The sequence below is a fragment of the Pundamilia nyererei genome, unplaced genomic scaffold, assembly GCF_000239375.1.
Source record: "Pundamilia nyererei isolate P.nyererei 1_Seehausen unplaced genomic scaffold, PunNye1.0 scaffold00259, whole genome shotgun sequence".
NCBI lineage: Eukaryota > Metazoa > Chordata > Actinopteri > Cichliformes > Cichlidae > Pundamilia > Pundamilia nyererei.
Window position 1 is genome coordinate 187,439 of NW_005187660.1, and position 8,027 is coordinate 195,465.

General features: G+C 40.8%; 1 long non-coding RNA gene across 1 annotated transcript in view; it reads left to right on the forward strand.

Annotated features, from left to right (window-relative positions):
* Positions 1 to 2,333: 2,333 nt before the first annotated feature.
* The window catches only part of LOC102207665 (uncharacterized), a 7,164-nt gene continuing 1,470 nt past the window's right edge, over positions 2,334 to 8,027 (forward strand). The window contains exon 1 of the long non-coding RNA XR_312185.1: positions 2,334 to 2,410. This is a non-coding gene — a long non-coding RNA (uncharacterized LOC102207665). The remainder of the gene's footprint in view (positions 2,411 to 8,027) is intronic.

Consider the following 8,027-nt stretch of genomic DNA (forward strand, 5'->3'; position numbering starts at 1 on the left):
CAAACATCCGTGATTGCTTTAGCGCCAGTTGTATGTAGACTGCTATGAAAACTCAGTGACGGTCAGGGATTGCTCAGTTGTCTGATAGCACTTCTTTGTGGTTTTGGCGCTCCCTTCTCCTCTGCATTTACTGTGGCCACAGAGCTGTGATTTAAGTCTGAAGTACTCTTTGTCCAGGGCAACTGCTCCAACCCTGAGCCTATGGTGTAGGTATTTTATAAGGACTCCAGGAAAAGAGAACTGGCAGAGCTTCTCTTTCCACTTTATTCAGTTCTCCAGTAGTCACAAAAAACTGTCCTTAAAATGCCTGGGAAACAGATCTTTTTGTTGGACTAAAGTTGACTGCAGATTTTGATTAGTGACTATGCTTTAACTGTGGCATCAACAGGAAATGGAATTACACGAACAGGAATCATAGCGAGAGGAACTGGAACAACAATGTCATGCCGACTTTCTCACCTGCTGGAAAAGTCGCTTTTCTCTAATCCTAAACTTGCTCATCCCTATTTATCCGCTAGCTCATCCACTTGATGTTGTATGGGTTATTTTTGTGCCACTGTTCTGAGCGCACGTAAAAAAAAAATTGCAGGTGCAAGACTTGCATTTTAAGGAGAAATTTATTTTGAGCGAAGAAAAGCTAAATTTGAGTAAACAAAATTCATTGCTGCGTGCAAAAAATGTATTTCAGTGTTTGCTAATATCTAGGGTGACCAACCGTCCTCTTTTCTCCGGACATGTCCACTTTTCACATTCTGTCCAGGGGGATTTTCGAGACGGATAAAAATGTCTGGGGTTTTCCTATAGGCCTACAGAGGACCCATATGTGCAACGCCATCCCCGAACTGCTGTGTTAAGTGTTGTTCCGCGCTCACAGAAAGGACAGAGCGCGCAGCGGCGCACTGAAAAGATGTCAAAACGCAAGAGCATCTTTTCAGACAAACTGCAAAAGAAATTTCCCTCGTACCATCCCGCTCGGAATAAATGGAAAGTGTAGTGCACTGTATGCAGAGCTGGCATAGACGTTTGTGTGTCTAACAAAGGTACCGGAGATCTTGTTGCTTACATGGACACAGAAAAACATAAAAAGGTTGTGCGAGGTGAAAACACCTGGGAAAACGAGGATGCTGTTGTATCTGCAGCAGCAGGTGCACTGGCATTTCATATGAAGCATCCCAATAGCTACTGATCTATGGATAGTGTGTTGCTAACAACAATAATAATAATTTAAAAAAATCAAAAGCATTTCCAGACTTTAACACAGCTAAAAAGTTCAGCAGTGCCCCACCAAGACTGAAGCTGTTGTCAGTGGTGTGATAGTGCTACACTCAGTGGAAATCACTCTTGAAGCTCTTGATGAAATCCAGTACTGTGGCATTTCTCAGACTTAAGTAATCATGGAACCTTGGTCTCTTGTGCTCTGAGGGCCTCTGGATGTCTGGAGCCTGGATCTCCTCCTTACCTGCTTCATGCCCTGGAGGAAAAATAATAGATTTCTGTGCATTTGTTTTATACGTGCATTAAATTAAAATCGGTTTTGTCAATTAAGCATCTTGAGGCAGAGGGTGGGGGAGTGGTTCCCTATTTTTTTCTTTTCTTTTTTTGCTGGGAGTTGGCAACCCTATTAGTGAGATATATGTAAATATAAATCAGGTCGTTTTATATTTTTGCTAAGTACTGTTTAGAATACCAGAATAGGGAGGATGGTGTAAGTTTAAGTTTATTATAAAGGCTTTATGGCTTTTCCTATTATACCACGGTGGGCCAGTCAATGGTCAAAATGCCTGGGCTGATTTTTTGTCCCAGTCCTGCCCTCCTCCAAAGACAGCGTGTAGTGGTAGAGGCCCCGTACAGAGAGAGACGGGGAGCCGGATTTAAATGCGAGCGTGATGTGAGCTTCTGTAGTAGCAGCTTCTTCTCTTCTCTTTTATCTTCTCCACTCCTCATTATTCACCTCCCAGTGTTCAAACAGTTTGACTTAGTAAAAGAAAAACACTCCTTATCCACCCCATCCATCAAACCCACCCTCTCTCTGTTTTATCACCCCTCTCCACCTGCCCTGTGGCATCCCTCCATTTGTCTAGTGAGGTCATCCCTCTGTTCCATCTAATCCTGCGAGGTGCTCATCTTTCTGCCTCCCTTTAATCCGCCTGTGGCTCCTGGCTCCAGCCACACATACACATGTGCATGCTTTTGCACACAGACTTGCAGTTATTCTTGTATTGTATAGTCAGACACTCAGTAATTCTCACAGCATGCATACACGCATAGTCATTCAGATAGCACACGTGCACTCACTGTGCCACGCCGCCGCTCTCTATAAAACTGCCCTGGTCTCTGTACAAAAGCCATTCTGTCTGTCCCTGTCCCTCTGTTTGCCTTTGTCGTCTGCTGATACCCCATCATCACACAGGTATGTCTTTCAGGTTTTTAATGAGATCTTTCTGGGGTTTTATTCTCACCAGTTAGCATAATTAAACATCATAGAGTGCAAATTTTATAACCTTTTTTTTCTAATTTGATTTTTCTGGAGGTTTTTTTCCTCTGTGGGATAATATAAGTAAAACTAAATTTGTAGTATGTTCATCCCTGAACGCAGCACAAAGGAGAAATCTGTAAAATACGAATATTAAAATCAGCAATTCAGGCCAGATAAAATAAATGGAAAACACGGCAAACTTAAATGTGTTAATATGAGAGAAAAATCCAAAAAAAAATTTAGATTTGTTACTGCACAGGACAATTGTTAAGGCAGCACAATTAAGTGTTCAAGGAGAGGTCAACAGTCATCAACACAACACAGTTGTTGTATAGCTTCTTCAGAGTTTGCTGTCTGACAGCAAATTAACTCTTATGAGTATGTGTGTGCGTGTGTAGCATATAGGGCTGGGTATCGTCACTGATTTCTAGAATCGATTCAATTCCGATTCACAAGGCCCCGAATCGATTCGATCCACGATTCGATTTAATTTGATTTGATTCGATTTAAATCTGGGAAATTTCGACAGTCAGAAATATTATAATTCAGATCAGTACATTTACATATTTTTGTATCAATAAAAAGGAAGCTGACACACGCAAGACTCACAGGTGTGAGCGTCACAGCAGATGCTTTTGTGTCAAAGTAGCTGAAGATAAAACACAGAAAAACATGAAGGTGGTTTTCCTGGCCTGGGATTTTATAAAAATATTCTGCAGTACATCAAAAACGAAAGAAAACCATTAACCAGCATATGAACATTACCTCTGAAGTTACAGCGGTTTTATTAGACACGGCGTTTTGCATTTTGAATAATTTTAAAAAGTTTAAATTTGTTCAGTATTGAACAGCAGAAATGAGGTTTTCTTTTCAGAAGAATGTAAAAGTGAAAAAAACAGCGGCTGACAGCCTGTAAACAACAGTAGACTGGTGCGTAACAAGCAAGCGAATAATGAAGAAAGGGAAACTGTTCTTGAAGTACAGAGAGAGAGAGAGCTGTGCAAGAGTCAGAGTGAGTTCATGACGATGTTTATGTGAAGCGTTTGGATCTTCTTTTGCTGCTGGTTCGGTCAATATTGTTTGGAGAGAGATCAAACTAACAGCTTTAGAATCGGCTCATAAAGGGCGTGAACACAAAGCACGGACCCGCCGACAGATCAGAGTCAGCGAGCTGTCGGCTTTCAGCCCCGACTGTGAGAAAAGCGACATCTCACTGATTCTGATCCGCGGGTCGCGCTGTGTGTTTAAGTCTTTGTGCAGAATCCGTGTTCCTGCTCTCATTTACTGTCTTAGCTGTTTGGTGGTTCTTGAAATTTTGTGAGATGTCACCTGAGATTCTGGCATTTCGGGCAAAATAAATTTATATTAAAAAATCGATTCAGGATTTTAATGAATCGATTTTACGTTATCCAAGCCAGAATCAATTTTAATCGATGAATCGATTATAAAAACCCACCCCTAGTAGCATACCACCATCAGCGCTGTGGCTTTGCGGTCACTGTCAGCAGCAGACACAGTTGCTGATAGTCTGATATCAGACTGGTTCATTTAGCACTCGGATGATGTACTAACAAGTGTGCACAAATGTGCTTGTGGTACATTTCCAGCAGTTACATCATGCCTGTTTCTTTCATCATCCGGTTAGTCACTATCCAGTGTTTTTCAGGCCTGGATTGTTCCCGTGTTCAGTAGAGCCTTTATTTCAACAAAACAAACAACACAGTGGGAACTTGCATGTTCTCCCTGTGCTTGTACAGGTTTCTGCCAAGTATTTTGGAATCTTTCCCACATTTGGAAGATACGCATGCCATTTCAGTTGGACGTGTGTGAGGTGGATAAAGGGCATGGAGTACTGTATGACTGAAAATAGGGCTTGTAGTCTAAAGTACTTTGAATGGTCAACGAGACTAAAAAGGCGACTCATTAAGAAATAAAGTTACACTCCTGTACATTACACTAAGTTGGACACACAACCTAAAAACCACTGAAGCAGAGATGTGCTGACAACGATGGATACAAGCCTGTAAAAGAAAAAGCTTTTAAAAAAGCTGTTCTGGAATCATTTTTGTTTCCTTTTACAAACTGTTTTCCAAACTCCAACTTTCAAACTCTTTTGAGTATGACAACACAATAGCTCATACTCAAAATAAACTAATGATATATTGTGCTGTGCGCTGGGCATGACACACACACACCTGTTGTCCTTGACTAAAATTAACCCACTAAAGCCTGTGCTAGTTGCCCACTGAAACTTGACCCTTCTCCAGATCCCCTGGTTTACTTATCCTCCCTCCATTCAGTTCCAAATAGGCACTTTCCAGCTATACCGGCAAGAAGTGTTGAAATATAAATATTTAAGGAATCCAATTGTCATTTCTCTCATTACCATGCGTCATAACTTTATTCATAGGCTTCACTGCTGTAAAAAATGGCTGGGCCCACCCAGATGTGGGCCTACAGTCACAATGAAACCAGTAAACCAGTTAGGTTGGTGTTCATTCCAAATCCACCTCAGTCAATGCACTGAAAACACTTTTGTTATTCTTGCAAGAAAGCACAACCCACTCGCCCAATGCGAGAGGAGAGCTTGTATAATTAAGGTTTTACCCATCGTTGTACTTTCAGACACATGGCTTTGATTTGAGTTTACATGGAGGTTAATGCGTTTTTCTGTCTGCACTCCAACAATATCTCATGCTCAGTTCCTGTTTTCGTTGTTCCCTGACTTTCAGACCACACTGTTCTCGGAAAATCTTATTCATATATTTCATTTGGATCCATGACAAAGTCTGTTAGAATGAGAAATAGCTGTAAAAATCGGGTGGTACAGCTGCAGGAAATGTCACTTCATAAAATGAATGATATTAATGAAGCTCTAGGATTTTACATTCCTGATAAGAAGTGTTTTGAGCAAACAATTGCTCTGCAGCTCTATTTAAAAGGTGTTAATTAACCAGTATTATAAAAGCATTAAAATAAAAGTTCAAATTCATTAAAATTGAATTTAAATGAAATGCAATCCAGCTTTATAACTAGGGGTTGGTTTTGATTATCCAATATAATCCAAGCTAGAATCGATTTTAATCGGAAAATCGATTCTAGCTTGGATAATATGATATCGATTCATTAAGATCCTGAATCGGTTTTTAAATATAAGTTTACTTTGCCCAAAACGCCAGAATCTCAGGTTAAACCTCACAGAAGTTTGACAACCAACAAACAGCTAAAAACTTAAATGAGAGCAGGTTGCACAAATCCACCGTTATACAGCGCTGTCGTTTTTTTGTTTTGTTTTTTTAATTTAACTGTTTTCCGACAAGAAAGTCTCATTTCTGTTCAATACTGAAGAAATGTAAACTGTTTAAAATCATGCCAAATTGCAAAATGCTCAGCTGTGTCTAATCCGACCTCTGTGACTTTGCTTCACTTCAGCAGCATCAGGTAATACTTATATGTTAATTCATGGTTTTCTTCCATTTTTGATCTACTGCAGAATATTTTTAAGGTTATCTGCCATAAGTGTCCGTTACTGGGAATTTACTGCTAGTTGTGTTATTTTAATTAACAATCATGATGCCCATCATGTGTTTTGTAAGAGAAAGATGTGTAATATTGTTTTGAATGAACATAGCTAAGAGGGTGGACAGGAAGGGTGTAACGTTGGACCCAAGAAACATACGCTGGAGCGAATATGATGACAGCATAACTTTTGTTTAATACTGTGGTTTGTTTACTGGGACACAGACACTCCCGCTCTCTCTGCTGTCACGTCCGCTTCTCCCCTCCGACTGTCACTGCCAACATATAAAGAGACACAATCACTGTCAGATCCCAGCACACCTGTTCACCCCGCCCCTGCGCCGCCACGGAAGCTCACTGCATCACCCCTCCTCTGCAGCTGGCCAGAGACCACAAAGGACATTACATGAAAGGCCCCTTCATCCAGCATTTAATAAATGGCGTGGACACGGGTGCTAAACAAGGCCTTTCTGCTATAAAGAGTAATCAAAATCCCAGAAAGGTTAACCCTCCTTTCCACGTGAGTGTGTGGAATTTGCTTTATGTTTTATACATACCAAATGATTTGGAGGTGTACTTTTGGCATATGATCTTTAAGTGTCTTTAAGTGAGACTGAATCTTTATAATATTTTGATTTAATGATGAGTCCTTTAAGATGAATAATTATGTCTATCCATGATAGTGTTTTGGATCAGTACGTTTCTGGAAGTTATATATCATGCACTAAGCTAAGCTAACCTGTGGCTAGTGTGTATAGAGAGAAAATTAAGGCCATGCTGCAACTCCGAATGCTGTGGCTGATTTATGTACAGGCCTTCCTCCATCTGTATATACACATGCACACAGAGTGAGGGGGTGAGTAACAACACATGGAAGATTTCAGATTTTAAGACGTAGCATTAAGGAGCCGATGGGTATGCCAAATGTGGTTCTAATGCTGGCACTGCATCACAGAGGGAAGAGAGGCCACAGCCTAGAATAACAATTCTGCCTCTTTCAGTTCAACTGCACAAATTCATAAATGATTCAAGACGAAAGGAAAAGGACCAGGCCACGATGGAAATGGTGATAAACAGGTCTTGTGATTTATTTATTTTTTTAATTGTTAACAGACCGGTCTTCCTACATGGAACTTTTTTCACTGTCTGTTAAACTTAAATCTAAACAGGAAATCAATCAAACACTCTTTCAAGCTCTCTCTCACACTGTGCTTATACTGTAATGTGCAAATGTGCTGAGCCAACATTACCACATTGTAGTTTCTAAATTATATTACTTTGTTGGGTCAGTTTTCACATTTTAATGGGTTGCTAACGTGACACACCGCTTACAAAGTTTAATCAGAATTCCTTCACAATTTTTTGAGCTATCATGTTTACAGACACAATGATGCGCATTAACACAACCAAAAACATAACCTCCTACGTGGAGGTTATGAGGCTGACTCAAGACTTTTGCACAGTACTGTATTAGGGCACACAATAATACGACAGGGACCGGAGCGCCTGAGATGAACTGATGAAAGAGCTTCATAGTTATCTGGCTGCTTGCAAAATGCTCGACTGAACATTTGAAGCTTGGAATTGAGCCACCTCCACCACCACCTTTCCAAACCACACCTGCTAACCTGTCAGACGCACCACTGAGAGAGTGCACTGAGGACAAACATCAAGAGAGAGAAGGGAGACACTAGAAAGTGAGAGAAACCCTATCTCTCCTGCTCTTTATGTGTTTCACCCCTGTCACATTCTCACCTGTTGACACTTCATCCATCTCCAACGTGTCCCCCTGCCAGGACGGTGTCAGCGCACACCCACTGTGAATGTTTGTCTCTGTGCAAGGTTTTATGTCAGAACAATGGCAGCTCCGATGGACAGTGTATGACTAAAAGCGTCACGATGGGGATTGTGTATTTTTCTGTCTCCAGAGTGATTAATCGCAGGAGCACAGAAACATCAGTCACCTGTGATTTAGTGAGGACGACAAATGGTCCTTTGTTTCCATAGTCCAGCAAAAGCAGATTTTATATAT